The sequence below is a fragment of the Oncorhynchus mykiss genome, chromosome 15 (assembly GCF_013265735.2).
Source record: "Oncorhynchus mykiss isolate Arlee chromosome 15, USDA_OmykA_1.1, whole genome shotgun sequence".
Taxonomy (NCBI): domain Eukaryota; kingdom Metazoa; phylum Chordata; class Actinopteri; order Salmoniformes; family Salmonidae; genus Oncorhynchus; species Oncorhynchus mykiss.
The window spans coordinates 33156244-33172565 of NC_048579.1; the positions used below are offsets into that span (position 1 = coordinate 33156244).

At 42.0% G+C, this 16322-nt stretch overlaps 1 pseudogene; it reads left to right on the top strand.

Moving 5' to 3' along the window:
* The window catches only part of LOC110490956, a 162164-nt pseudogene that overhangs the window by 56363 nt on the left and 89479 nt on the right, over positions 1-16322 (top strand).

Here is a 16322-nt window from a genome sequence, read left to right on the forward strand (position 1 = left end):
CTACTTTTCATCAGGGCCATGTGGGTTTCCCGATTGGCTCTGGTCAAAGTAGTGCACTGTGTAGAAAATAGGGTGCCATTTGGGACACAGCTAGGTGGCATTAAAAAGAAGAGACAAAATTAAAGTGGGCAAGAAATGAGAGGCAAACATTGTTGAGAGTAGTGCTGTATTGCGTCTTGGATCGGAGTGGTCCCTCGCATTTCTCTGGGCCCCGGGGCCCCCAACCATACTTGTTCATATTGGCTGCGAGATCAGCTTAGTAATCGATTCCATCCCATAGCTGCTCAGAGAGAGAGAGAGAGAGATCGAGAGAGAGAGAGAGACTCATCCTCTCATTTCTTCTCTCTTTCTATATTTTTACATAGAATTTCAAAGCAAGTGACAGAAAATAAACTAAAAGGAACTATGCAGGGGAAATAAACAATCCTCCCAAAAACGATATGTTGGTATTTCTTTCAAAATACTGCAAAATGCAGCATCATACGGCTTTGATGATGGATGTTGCATCATTTGTCTGTATTTTGAAATGTACATATCTTGAAAACTTAATTGCTGACAATGGACTAATGAATCAAACACAGTTTTGGGGTGGAATTTTCCTTTCACAATGAACACTACACTCACAATTTTTTTTTAAAGAATATAGATGTTTCAAATGTCATTACTGTGCATGTACAGTGTTGTAACAATGTGCAAATAGTTGAAGTACAAAAGGGAAAATAAATATAGGTTGTATTAACAATGGTGTTTGTGCTCTGCCGATTGATCTTTTCTTGTAGTGATAGGTCACACATCTTGCTGCTGTGGTGACACACTGGCATTTCGCCAAAGATATATGCAAGTTTATTAAGATTAGATATGTTTTCAAATTCTTTATGGGTCTGTGTAATTTGAGTAAAATATGTGTCTCTAATATGCTCATACATTTGGCAGGAGGTTAGAAAGTGCAGCTCTGTTTCCACCTAATTGTGTAGGAATTGTACACATAGCCTGTCTTCTCTTGAGAGCCAGATCTTCCTATGTTGACCTCTTTCAATGGCAAAACCATGCTTACTGAGTCTGAACATAGTCAAATTTTTTTGAAATTTTAGACTCAGTCACAGTGTTCAGGTATTCTGCCACTGTTTATTTTTTGTTTAGTGCCAAATAAAATTCCAGTTTGTGTGAAGTAATTATCTTTTTGTTTTCTCATGATTTGGTTCGGTCTAATTGTGTTGCTGTCTTGGGGCTCTGTGGGGTCTGTTTGTGTCTGTCAACAGAGTCCCAGTACCATCTGGCTAAGGGGTCTCTTCTGCAGGTGCAACTCTCTGTAAGTGAGGGCTTTGTTATGGAATGTCTGAGAATCACTTATTCTTTTTAGGTGGTTGTAGAATTTAATAGCTATTTTCTGGGTTTTTGATAATTAGCGGGAATCACCCTAATTCTGTTCTACATGCATTATTTGGTGTTTTGCGTTGTACACTGAGGATGTTTTTGCAGAATTCTGCTTTTTTGTGTTTGTCCCATTTTGTGAATTCTTGGTTGGTGAGTGGACCTCAGACCTCACAACCATAGAGGACAATGGGTATTATAACTGATTCAAGTATTTTTTTGCTAGGTCCTAATTGAGATGTCAAATTTTATGTTCCTTTTGATGGCGTAGAAGGCCCTTCTTGCCTTGATCGTTCACAGCTTTGTGGAATTTACCTGTGGTGCTAATGTTTAGGCAGAGGTACAATAGGCATAGTTTTTTTGTGCTAGCGGTGTCTAGGTGGAATTTTTATTTGTGGTCATTTTTTTTGGAATACCATTATTTTTTGTCTTATTGAGATTAACTGTCAGGGCCCAAGTCTGACAGAATATATGCAGAAGATCTAGGTGCTGCTCTAGGCCCTCAACTGCAAACAGTAAACATTTGACTTCTAGTGGGGTAAGGTTGGGTGCTTTAGACTATTCTAGAGCCTTCACCAATTCGTTGATATAAATGTTGAAGAGGGTAGGGCTCAAGCTGCGTCCCTGTCTATTCAAACAACCACACACTTGTTGTTTCTATAAATGGATTTTATAATGCTGTATGTATTCCTCCCATTTTTGTATATCAGACTTTCATGCCAAATTGAGTCAAGCGTTTTTGAAATCAGCAAAGCATGAGCAGACTTTACTTTTGTTTTGCTTTGTTTGTTTGTTTGTCAAGAAGGGTGTACAGGGTGAATATATAGTCTGTTGGACTGTAATTTGGTAATTGATTATGTATATGTTTTTGCTGTTTGTTATTTGTTGTAAGGCCAAAAAGATTGGAGAAGTGTTTTACCTATATTACATGACCAAAAGTATATGGACACCTGCTCGTCGAAAATCTCATTCCAAAATCATGGGCATTCATATGGAGTTGGTCCCCCCCTTTTCTTCTATAACAGCTTCCACTCTTCTGGGAATGCTTGCCACTAGATGTTGGAACATTGCTGCGGGGTCTTGCTTCCATTCAGCCACAAGCATGAGGTCGGCCACTGGCTTGTCGTCAACCTTCCAATTCATCCCAAAGGTGCTCGATGGAGTTGAGGTCAGGGCTCTGTGCAGGCCAATCAAGTTCTTCCACACTGATCTTGACAAACCGTTTCTGTATGGACCTCACTTTGTGCACGGGGGAATTGTTCTCCAAATTGTTGTCACAAAGTTGGAAGCACATACTCATCTAGAATTGAATTGTATGCTGTAGAGTTCCATTCACACGAACTAAGGAGCCTAACCTGAAACACAAAGAACAGCCCCAAACCATTATTCCTCCTCCACTTAACTTTACAGTTGGTACTATGCATTCGGGCAGGTAGCACTATCCTGGCATCCACCAAATCCAGATAAGTTTATCTGACTGCCAGATGGTGATGCATGATTCATCACTGCAGAGAATGCAGAGAACGCGTTTCCACTGCTCCAGAGTCCAAAGGCCGCGAGCTTTACACCACTCCAGCCTACACTTGGCATTGCGCATCTTAGGCTTGTGTGCTGCTGCTTGGCCATTGAAACCCATTTCAGTGAGTGTTGCAACAAAGAACAGATGATTTTTACGTCCTACTCTCTTCAGCACTCTCTGTTACCATTCTGTGAGCTTGTGTGGCCTACCACTTAGGGGCTGAGCCGTTGTTGTCCAAGACGTTTCCACTTCACAATAACAGCACTTACAGTTGACCGGGACAGCTGTAGCAGGGCATACATTTGTACGAACTGACTTGCTGAAAAGGTAACAATCTATGATGGTACCACGTTGAAAGTCACTGAGCTCTTAAGTAAGACCATTCTACTGCTAATGTTTGTCTATGGAGATTGCATGGCTGTGTGCTCGATTTTACAATGCCTTGCGAAAGTATTCGGCCCCTTTGAACTTTGCGACCTTTTGCCACATTTCAGGCTTCAAACATAAAGATATAAAACTGTATTTTTTTGTGAAGAATCAACAACAAGTGGGACACAATCATGAAGTGGAACAACATTTATTGGATATTTCAAACTTTTTTAACAAATCAAAAACTGAAAAATTGGGCGTGCAAAATTATTCAGCCCCTTTACTTTCAGTGCAGCAAACTCTCTCCAGAAGTTCAGTGAGGATCTCTGAATGATCCAATGTTGACCTAAATGACTAATGATGATAAATACAATCCACCTGTGTGTAATCAAGTCTCCGTATAAATGCACCTGCACTGTGATAGTCTCAGAGGTCCGTTAAAAGCGCAGAGAGCATCATGAAGAACAAGGAACACACCAGGCAGGTCCGAGATACTGTTGTGAAGAAGTTTAACGCCGGATTTGGATTCAAAAAGATTTCCCAAGCTTTAAACATCCCAAGGAGCACTGTGCAAGCGATAATATTGAAATGGAAGGAGTATCAGACCACTGCAAATCTACCAAGACCTGGCCGTCCCTCTAAACTTTCAGCTCATACAAGGAGAAGACTGATCAGAGATGCAGCCAAGAGGCCCATGATCACTCTGGATGAACTGCAGAGCTCTACAGCTGAGGTGGGAGACTCTGTCCATAGGACAACAATCAGTCGTATATTGCACAAATCTGGCCTTTATGGAAGAGTGGCAAGAAGAAAGCCATTTCTTAAAGATATCCATAAAAAGTGTCATTTAAAGTTTGCCACAAGCCACCTGGGAGACACACCAAACATGTGGAAGAAGGTGCTCTGGTCAGATGAAACCAAAATTGAACTTTTTGGCAACAATGCAAAACGTTATGTTTGGCGTAAAAGCAACACAGCTCATCACCCTGAACACACCACCCCCACTGTCAAACATGGTGGTGGCAGCATCATGGTTTGGGCCTGCTTTTCTTCAGCACGGACAGGGAAGATGGTTAAAATTGATGGGAAGATGGATGGAGCCAAATACAGGACCATTCTGGAAGAAAACCTGATGGAGTCTGCAAAAGACCTGAGACTGGGACGGAGATTTGTCTTCCAACAAGACAATGATCCAAAACATAAAGCAAAATCTACAATGGAATGGTTCAAAAATAAACATATCCAGGTGTTAGAATGCCCAAGTCAAAGTCCAGACCTGAATCCAATCGAGAATTTGTGGAAAGAACTGAAAACTACTGTTCACAAATGCTCTCCATCCAACCTCACTGAGCTCGAGCTGTTTTGCAAGGAGGAATGGGAAAAAATTTCAGTCTCTCGATGTGCAAAACTGATAGAGACATACCCCAAGCGACTTACAGCTGTAATCGCAGCAAAAGGTGGCGCTACAAAGTATTAACTTAAGGGGGCTGAATAATTTTGCACGCCCAATTTTTCAGTTTTTGATTTGTTAAAAAAGTTTGAAATATCCAATAAATGACGTTCCACTTCATGATTGTGTCCCACTTGTTGTTGATTCTTCACAAACAAATACAGTTTTATATCTTTATGTTTGAAGCCTAAAATGTGGCAAAAGGTCGCAAAGTTCAAGGGGGCCGAATACTTTCGCAAGGCACTGTATATCCCTGTCAGCAATGGGTGTGGCTGAAATAGCCAAATCCTCTAATTTGTAGGGGTGTCCACATACTTTTGTATATATAGTGGATATATCTTGTTGTTGTTGTCTATTTAGTGTGTTCCAATTTTACCAGAAGTGGTTTGATTCTATGGATTCTTCAGTAACTGGTTTCTGACATGCTGTTCTTAATTTGTCTTTACTGTATTTCTACTGTTTTTAGTGTTTCACTATAGTGAAGGCGTAGGCTCAGGTTTTCTGGGTCTCTGTGTTTTTGTTTGGATAGGTTACGTAATCTCTATCTTATGTTTTTGCCTTCATCAAAACATTTGTCATCGCTGTTCATTTTCATAGGTTGTCTGGTTTAAATATTTACATTTGATAGGGAAGCTGAAATATACTGTTCAGGTTTCTACTGTCAAGTTTACACCTTCCCTTTTGCAGTGAAACATTTTTTCCAGAAGTAGTCTGTTTTCTGGTAGGTTTCTCCAAAACTTCCCATCAATCTATGGCATTTCTTTATAGTATGTGTTTTGCTCAGCTCTGATGCCTCATGATTGAGTATTGCTTTATTGAAGTAGGCTGTGATTTTGCTGAGGTGTCAGTGATCTGTCAGGGGTGTCAGTGGGCTGACTGAAAGGTCTGAGAGGCTCTGGGTTCAGGCTCTGGGTTGGTGATGAAGTAATCTACGCTACAGTGCTGCTGACAAGAGATGAGATATACAGTTGAAGTCGGAAGTTAACTTCTTATGGCTGGGGTAGTATTGAGTAGCTTGGATGAATAAGGTGCCCAGAGTAAACTGCCTGCTACTCAGCCCCAGTTGCTAATATATGCATATTATTAGTAGTAGTATATTTGTATAGAAAACTCTGAAGTTTCTAAAACTGTTTGAATGATGTCTGTGAGTTTAACAGAAGTCATATGGCAGGCAGAAACCTGAGAAATATCAAACCAGGAAGTGGGAAATCTGAGGTTTGTAGTTTATCAACTCATTGCCTATCCAATATACAGTGTCTATGGGGTCATATTGCACTTCCTATGGCTTCCACTAGATGTCAACAGTCTTTAGAACCTTGTTTGAAGCTTCTACTGTGAAGGAGGGGGGAATGGAAGCTGAATGAGTCAGAGGTCCGCCAAAGTGCCATGAGCTGACCACACGCATTCACGCTTGCGTTTCATTGCATTTCTGATCCTAAAGATTGATTCTATACGGGATCTAAGCCATAAGAAGTTTTTAACATACACCTTAGCCAAATACATTTTAAACTCAGTTTTTCACTATTCCTGACATTTAATCCCAGTAAAAATGCATTTTTTTAGGTCGGTTAGTATCACCACTTTATTTTAAGAATGTGAAATGTCAGAATAATAGTAGAGAAAATGATTTATTTCAGCTTTTATTTCTATCATCACATTCCCAGTGGGTCAGAAGTTTACATACACCCAATTAGTATTTGGTAGCATTGCCTTTAAATTGTTTAAGTTCGGTCAAACATTTCGGGTAGCTTTCCACAAGCTTCCCACAATAAGTTGGGTGAATGTTGGCCCATTCCTTCTGACAGAGTTGGTGTAACTGAGTCAGGTTTGTAGGCCTCCTTGCTTGCACACATGTTTTCAGTTCTGCCCACACATTTTCTATGGGATTGAGGTCAAAGCTTGTGATGGCAACTCAAGTACCTTGACTTTGTTGTCCTTATGCCATTTTGCAACAAATTTGGAAGTATGATTGGGGTCATTGTCCATTTGAAAGACACATTTGCAACCAAGCTTTAACTTCCTGAATGATGTATTGAGATGTTGCTTCAATATATCCACATTACTTTCCTCCCTCATGATGCCATGTGTTTTGTGAAGTGCACCAGTCCCTCCTGCATTAAAGCACCCCCACAACATGATGCTGCCACCCCTGTGCTTCACGAATGGGATTATCTTCTTCGGCTTGCAAGCATCCTCCTTTTCCCTCCAAACATAACGATGGTCATTATGGCCGAACAGTTCTATTTTTGTTTCATCAGACCAGAGGACATTTCTCCAACAAGTAGGATCTTTGTCCCCATGTGCAGTTGCAAAACGTAGTCTTTATTTTTTATGGCGGTTTATCAGAAGTGGCTTCTTACTTGCTAAGCGGCCTTTAGGTTACGTTGATATGGGACTCGTTTTACTGTGGATATAGATACTTTTGTACCTGTTTCCTCCAGCATCTTCACAAGGTCCTTTGCTGTTGTTCTGGAATTGATTTGCACTCGTCGCACCAAAGTACGTTCATCGCTAGCAGACAGAACGCGTCTCCTTCTCGAGCGGTATGACGGCTGTGTGGTCCCATGGTGTTTATATTTGCGTACTGTTGTTTGTATAGATGAACGTGGTACATTCAGGCATTTGGAAATTGCTCCAAAGGATGAACCAGACTTGTGGAGGTCTACAATTTTTTTTCTGAGATCTTGGCTGATTTCTTTTGATTTTCCCATGATGTCAAGCAAAAGGCACTGAGTTTGTAGGTTGGCCTTGAAATGCGTCCACAGGTACACCTCCGATTGACTCAAATGATGTCAATTAGCCTATCAGAAGATTCTAAAGCCATGACATAATTTTCTGGAATTTTCCAAGCTGTTTAAAGGCACAGTCAATTTAGTGAATGTAACTTTCTGACCCACTGGAATTGTAATCCAGTGAATCATAAGTGAAATAATCTGTCTGTAAACAATTGTTGGAAAAGTTACTTGTGTCATGCACAAGGTAGATGTCCTAACTGACTTGCCAAAACTCTAGTGTTTTAACAAAAAATGTGTGGAGTGGTTGAAATACAAGTTTTAATGACTCCAACCTAAGTGTTCGTAAACTTCTGACTTCAACTGTAGTTTTACCTGCAGTTGGAGTCCCCTCAAAGCCTATTGAATATGTACAGTGCCAGGTTGTGCCTAGGGGGGCATCTGGTGTAAGCCTCGTAGGTCGCAGGATATGGCTTGGGTGGGTGTATTAGTGGGAGTTGAGCCTTTTCCTGTTCTCACAGCCTGGGCATATGTGTAGCATATCATGATGAGGTCCTTGCTGCAAGGGGGCAGGGGGCAGAAGGGGCGTAGGCCTGATCTTTCTCCATCTCTACATGTCTCTCTTTCTCTCATGCTATCTGTATGAGAGGAAGTTTGATGCCCACCTGTTTATTCAGTGTAATCTCTGTCATCTCAATTTCTGTTTTAAGCTCCAAGGGCTCTTGAAGACCCCTTTGTCTTGCTGTCTCTCTCTTTTCAATTCAGAAATATTTAATTGACATGCTAGACCTATGTTTAAATTGCCAAAGCACATGAAATTAACAAAAATGAGAAGAAACAAACTTCAAAACAAAAAAACAATTAGAACATTGCGCTCAAATGTTTCAAACAGATAAAGACATTTCAAATGTTATGTTATCAGCTGTGTACAGTGTTATAAAAATTTGCAAATATTTGAAGCATAATTGGTTGGGAAAGTAAATCTACATACCGGTTGTATTTACAATGTTGTTTGTGCTCTCAAGGCAACAGGTAAAAATTCTTACTGGGAATTTACCAATGTTAGATATGTTTTAAAATTCTTTGTGGGTCTGTGATTTGCAGCTCTGTTTCCACCTCATTTTATGGGCAGTGTGCCCATAGCTGGTCTTTTCTCGAGAGTCAGGTCTGCCTTGGCGGCCTTTCTTGACAGTAAGGCTATGCTCTCTTAGTCTGTACTGGGTCAAGGATTTTCTTAATTTTGTTTCAGTCAGTGGTCAGGTTTTCTGCCACTGTGTACTCTCTGACTCTTTCCAGTGTGTCAAATAGTTATCGTAACATTCTTTAATGATTTCACAATTGAATGTCACGTGCACAGTGAGTACAGTGAAATGCCTTTCTTACAAGCTCTAAACACAATAACAATGCAATACTAAAAATAACATAAGTTAGAACAATAACACACAAGAAACAGAAATAAGAAAAACACTACAGTGCATTCAGAAAGTTTTTAGATCCCTTGAATTTTCCAAATTTTGTTACGATACAGCCTTATTCTTTAATGGATTAAATATAAAAAAAAATCTCAACAACCTACACACAATACCCCATAATGACAAAAAAAATAAAAAAAATACAAATTTACTTAGGTATTCAGACACTTTAAACAGTACTTTGCTGAAGGTCCTTTTGGAAGCGATTACAGCCTTGAGTCTCTTGAGTATGACGCTAAAAGCATTGGCACACCTGTATTTGGGCTGTTTCTCCCATTCTTCTCTGCAAATCCTCTTAAGCTCTGTCAGGTTGGATGGGGAGTGTTGCTGCACAGCTATTTTCAAGTCTTTCCAGATCTAGTATCTTAATTACGGCTAGGGGTTCCGCTAGAAATATTTAACTTTTATACAATCACAATTGCAATACACACCAAATTAAAGCTTAACTTCTTGTTCATCCAGCCACTGTGTCAGATTTATGGAGAAAGAAAACCATGCGATTATCTGAGGACAGCACCCCACCATACAAACACATGACAATCATATTTCAACCTACCAAGCGCGACACAAAACTCAGAAATAACTATATAATTCATGCCTTACCTTTGAAGATCGTCTTCTGTTGGCATACCAAAATGTCCCATAAACATCACATATGGTCCTTTTTTTCCGATAAATTCCATCGTTATATCTCCAAAATTTCAATTTATTTGGCGTATTTGATTCAGAAAACTCGCCATGACTAAAATGTTTCTAAAAAGTTACCAGTAAATTTTGTCCAAACTTTAGGTATTTTAAAACGTAAATAATCTATACAATTTAAGACGGGATAAACTGTGTTCAATAGAGGATAAAATGAAAGTGGAGCGATCTCCAGGTCACGTGCCCTAAACAAAACTTTAGAGTGTTTTCTATCCAAATCCAATGATATGCATATTCTAGCTTCTGGGCCTGAGTAGCAGGCAGTTTACTTTGGGCATGCTTTTCATCCGGACGTGAAAATACCGCCACCTAGCCCGAGAGGTTGTTAAGATGCTTCTTAGATTGATGACACCAGACAGGTAAGTACATTTTAGTATGTAATTGTATCTTAGAATAACAATCCCTAATGCACCTGGCATAAGCTTCCTGAGGCTTTCTCAAAGCATGGTTATATATGGCAGACGTAGAAAACGGCTACGGATAGGGGAAAGCAATCCCCCAACTTGAGCAATGCTGCTATCTATTGGTAAACATAAGTATACCAGGTTACTACATTGCCCCTTTTAATACTAATAACTCAACAAAATTCCTTTCTAAGCTAAAGCAGCCAACTAACATTTTATGATTTTCTCTTAACAATCACATGCTATTTTAATATTACATTTTTTCGAACATGATCTCCCTTAGGATCTGAAATAGTCTGGCAGACATCTCACTAATAGCACTTCACCATTTGATGGTGAAACAAAGTCTTTTTGTGGAGACTTCACAGAGGGAGGTCGTCCTGGACTGGTGGTGACAGGAAGACCTTTTGGTCTCAGGTTGTTTGTCCAACTGCAACTTTGTGGAATATTCCAATGTCCTGTCCTGCTCATTTAAGCATTGATACATGTCCACGTATGGAACTGGAATTCGAGTTTGGATCTGATCCACGTGTCTCCTTAGAATTTGTCCACTTCCGATGATCACAGTATAGGTCCTGAGCAATCCTCAATTGTAGCTGGAATCCATTTAGGACCAAACCCATAGTTCTCGTGTAGACATCGTTTCCAGGTGAGAAACTTTTGACTTTTGTTCTGTTGTCATGATTCCGTTTTTGATTCCATTGCTTTTATTGTATTTTCACTTTCAGGTCTGGCCTGGTGAAATCCATGGTTGACCTTAACCTCCTTGACATCAGCATGTCTGCACGTGACAACCCAGTTATAGCTTGAGGAGTGATCCTGTAGCTAAACAAGAATCTGGACACCTTTGTTTCAATATTGTCCCCTTGCATCATCCTCATCCCCTCCAAGGTCTGAACCCACGTTCTACTAATCCGTTTAAAGATGGGTGAAAAGGGGCCGACGTTACATGCTGAATTCCATTTTGTTTCATGAAGCTTGTCAATTCAGTGCTAGTAAAACAAGTAGCATTGTCACTAACCAACATTTGAGGCAATCCCATGACACTGAAGCGTTGTCTCAACTTCTCAATCGTAGAGTGGGATGTTGACTTGTTCATGGGGTAAACGTCCATCCACTTTGAATGAGAATCAATCAGCACAAGGAACATTTTCACTAGGAAAGGTCCAAGGTAGTCCACATGTAGTTGTGTCCATGGTTTTTCGGGCCATTCCCATGGATGTAATGACTTGGTGGGGGGTGACTTCCTGTTACTCTGACAATCTGCACACAGGCTAACCTCATTATCCACATCCTGGTCCATCTTTGGCAACCAGACGTATGACCTCGCTAAGCCTTTCATTCTCGACATACCTGGACGCGACTGGTGCAACAATTTCAGTAGCATACTCCACCCTTGTGGTGGGATAACTACTCTTGAACCCCACAGACCACACCCATCTCAAACACTCAAGCGACGAGTGCAGTAAGACATGATCTGAAGCTCTGTCACTGTAGGCCATACTTTCAGGATACATTCATGCACTTATGATAATGTCATGTTCTTTGAAGTCCATTGCCTGATTTTGTGCTGTCTTCACGGGTGCATTAACCAACACACCGATCATCAAGACTTGGTCATTTTCTCTTTCCTGAGCAATGATTTCTGGAAAGGCCAGCCTACTCAGAGCATCAGCATTCCCATGGTATCTACCTGGCTTGTAAATTACTCTGTACTCGTATCCCTGAGCCACACAGCCCAACAACCTCTTTAACACTTGTAGGAGCTTGTGCACCAACGACAGCCCTCACTTTAGCTTTTACAGTGTGTAACTTGGGGCTTGGCGTCCACCTTATGACCTAGGTCCTGTACTTCATCTGCTAACAGTGTACACTTGCTCCTCTTCAGCCGGAGACCGGCCTCTTCCATCCCCCTCAAAACTTCACCCAAGTTTCTGAGATGTGACTCCCGTGACAAGAATGTTGTCAAGGTAAACTGCTACCTTGGGTATGCCCTGCAGAACTCGCTCCGTGGTTCTTTGGAAGATAGCTGGTGCGGAAGACACCCCAAAAGGTAAGCATTTATAGGTAAACATTCCTTTGTGGGTGTTTATGGTCAGGTACTTCTGTGACGCTTCATCCATTAGCACTTGTTGATATGCGTGACTCATGTCCAGTTTTGTGAACGTTGAAAGCAAATCCTCCACTTTGGGTATAGGGTACTGCTCCAGTGATGAAGCTCTATTTACAGTCAGCTTGTAGTCACCTCATAATCTGATCGAACCACCTGGTTTGAGTATGGGAACAACTTGACAGGAATAGTTATATCCTCTGCTAATAGTCTGTCACATCCACTTTAGGCTTCATGGCATATGGAACTGATCTTGGCCTATAGAATCTGGGAGTAGCATCTGCAGCAACAAAAATGATAGCTTGGACCCCTTTTAATGTCCCTAACTCTTCTTTGACAACAAACTCATACTTTGAAAGCACCTGCTGCAGTGTCACTGTCTCTGTGGTGACATGTTTGATTTCATCGCAGTTCAATTGTATTTCTTCCAACCACACTCTCCCTAGTAAGCTGGGGCCAGTACCTTCCACTATTAAGATAGAAAAGTCTGCCTTTTGTCCTTGATATTCCACTTGAACATCAGCAACTCCAATCACAGTGATCTTCTCCCCTGTGTATGTTTTGAATATAATGGGGGTGTCTCTCAGTGTAGGCACTGTTCATCAGCGTGACGCTACATCCTTTGTTTATTTCAAACGGTACCTTAGGTCCATTTATTCCCATTTCCACAATGAAAGGCTTCACCCTTTTCATACTCACACCCCTTGTACACTGTACATTTAGAACGCTTGCTCTGTGTCTACTCACTTTCACTTTCACTTTCTATCACTTGATTTGAGCGGTAGCTAAAGCATTGCGAGGTATTTGGTATTCTTCTGTCCATTTTCTTTTCTGTAGCCTGTGGCTTTTTCTTATTGCGGCACACCCTCGCAATGTGTCCTATTATGCCACAGGCATAACACTTTTCACGTTTGAAGTTACAGTCAAACACTGTGTGTTTGCCTTTGCAACGAGACGTCTCTATTGGCAGTTGCCCCGCGGCTATCCCCTCTTTGAAATTCAGTGCACCCAGAGCTACTTGTCTTTACTGTACGGCACGCAGTTGCGACACTTGCCTGCAAATCCAGCGCATTTCTATTCGCGGACTCAATGGGTGCATTCTCAAACGTGAGATTAGGCTCACAAATTATCATTATCCCCACACACCAGCCGATCGCGTAGCATTTGTGATAATGTATTCCCATAGTTGCAGTCCAATGCTAGTTTTCTCAACTTAGCCACATATTCCCCCACTGATTCAGTAGGTTTCTCATGTGTCAATCAAACTTGAATCATCGCACTGTTTCAATGGGTTTGAAGTGATCTTTTAATAGTTCGCTATATCTATGAGTGACTTATCCTGGCTTCCGGGCTCAACAGGTTTCTCATTAAGCTGTATGTCTACGCACCGACAACACTTATGAGTTTATAGGGGTGGTGCGGTGAAAGGGAAATGGCCCGTGCCTTGGTGAACACCTCTCTGAGATCGTGGTACTCTGCGGGAATGGCGTAGACGTCCGGAACCACCTCCGAGGACCCAGGATGACATCCCAGGGCAGGTTGTGCCGCCTTCAGACAATGGGTGTGGCAGAACGGACTCCAGCCCATGATGGCACCCGTAGACCAGTTGATGAGTGGGTTGTGTCACTGGAGCCAGGAGAATCCCAAAACCACGGGGATCTGGGAAACTTGTAGAGCAGGGACTGAATGGTCTCGCTGTGATTCCCTGACACACGTAGGTTGATGGGAGTGGTGTTATGGGTGACCCGACCTATAGAGCCCCCGTCCAACGCTCTAACATCCATGGGAATGGAGAGGGGCTGAGTGGGGCTGTTCATTTCGGAAGCCAGTCTGGCGTCAAGTAGAGATTTGGACTGGTTTCCCCACAGCAGAATGACATGAAAAGGGTGCGAGTAAGGAAAGCAGAAAAGTTCCTCATATGGCTCACCAGAGTTTGTACTATCAGGTATGAAGGTAAGACCCAGATGCAGACCACGTCAAATAAACAATAGTTAAATATTCCAACAGGGGCAGGCAATAGACAGGTCAAGGCAGGCAGGGGTCAGTAAACGAGAGGTGGGGCAACAGTTTCGGGTGGCAGGCAGGGTCAGGGTAAGGCAGAGGTTGGTAATCCAGAGCGGGGCAAAGGTACAGGTCGGCAGGCAGGCTCAGGGGCAGGCAGAGTGGTCAGGACAGGCAAGGGTCAAAACTAGGAGCTGAGAGACAAAATTCTGGTTAACTTAAACAAACAGACGACCTGGAAACAGACAACCAGAGAACACAGGTTTAAATACACACGCGATAATGGGGAAGATGGGAGACACCTGGAGGGGGGTGGAGACAATCACAAAGATAGGTGAAACAGATCAGGGTGTGACATATTTCTGTATAGCGGCATCAGTTATTTTATTAGCAGCAAAGAAATGTTCCTTTATTTCACAGTACTCCTCCCATTCCTGATTTTTAGGGTCAAATGGAGGTTGCGAGCCTATTGTTGCCAAAACTATCTTTTCCGGTTCGCTCTCCCCTCAAATAGTCAATCATTTGTCCTACTCGTAACCAGGGAATCAATCCTTCAGCATCTTCCACCTCTCACTTGAGTCTCACATCCAGCGTCACACGCCAAACACTCCTTTGAATTTGTGGAAGACAAATCCAAAGCAGTCATCCATAGTCATCCTCGTCGCTAAATATGTATCATCTTGTGACCATTTCTCAATGGAGCGAGTTGCGGGCACTTCCTATTTGAGCTTCTGCTTGTAAAAATAAGGCAGGAGTACAGAGTCATGATCCTATTTGCCGATTGGCAGACAAGGGAGGGCCTTTTGTACTTGCTTGTGTGTAGAGTAACAGTGGTGTAAGACTTTATCACTCCTAGTTGCAAAGGAGACAAGTTTGGGAACCACGTGGCTTAATGACACATAATTATTATTTTTCTTATCATGAGGTGGAACGTATACAAGTCTCTAAAACAGCTGAAAACTCCCTGATAGAGGTAGAAGAGTTGGCATTTGACCATTAGGTATTCCAATTTGGGTGAACTCCCTCATGGAGGTAGAAGAATTGGCATTTGAGCATCAGGTATTCCAAGACGGGTGAATAATGGGCCGACACTTCCACCACACTCGAGTCATTATACCCCGTCTCAATTTTCCCTGACTCCACTGTCCTGTCCGCATAGTGAATGGGGAATTCATTGAGTTGGATAGTAATGGGGGGTATCTTGTCCGAGACCCATGTTTCAGAAATGCAGAGAATATTGCAGTTTCGAGAGTCCTGTTGGTAGCAAATCCGCGATTGGAGGTAATCTATCTTATAATCAAGTGATTTGCCAGTAGAATGGAGTGAAGAGGTTGCCGGTTTTCCCTTTGTTTTAATCTCACCAGGATCCCCCTCTTGCTTCTGTAATGCCTGCATTTCCACTTGGGTAGGCCGAAAATTGGGTCGGAATTACAGAAAGAGCCCAGGGCAGGTGAGTTGAACTTGAAGCCACATTTGAGGTAAGTAACTGCTGATCTGATGTTCAGAAATTCTTGTCGGTTGTAAGAAATTAAGGCAGATTTCGTAAAAAATAAAGTAAAAATAAACCACAAAAGAGTCACAAATAATCAGTTGGCTCGGAACTTGCAAAACGGCGGCAATCCAGTACGACGCCATCTTATCTACACTGACTACACCAAACATTAGGAACACCTCCCTAACATTGAGTTGCACCCCCCTTTTGCCCTTAGAACAGCCTCAATTTGTCTGGTCATGGACTCTACAAGGTGTCGAAAGCATTCCACAGGAATGCTGGCACATGTTGACTCCAATGCTTCCCTCAGTTGTGTGAACATCCAGTTAGCTGGATGTTCTTTGGGTGGTGGACCATTATTGATACACACGGGAAACTGTTGAGCATGAAAAGCCCAGCAGTGTTGCAGTTCTTGACACAAACCGGTGCGCCTGGCACCTACTACCATACCCCATTCAAAGACACTTCAATGTTTTTGCCTTGCCCATTCACCCTCGTCTGTCTGCCGATCGTTAAGTGTGCTGTGTTTTAGGGACTGCCAAAAAATGTCATGATTCTACATGTAAATTGGTGCGATGTCGGTTCGCAAAAAAACATTGATGTGCTAGGTACTCTCAGTGAGCAAATGCTTTTGATGTGTTTGAACCCTTAGAAGTATCTACAGACTGATCTACTCACTCAGTTGCAGGTTGTTTAGGTT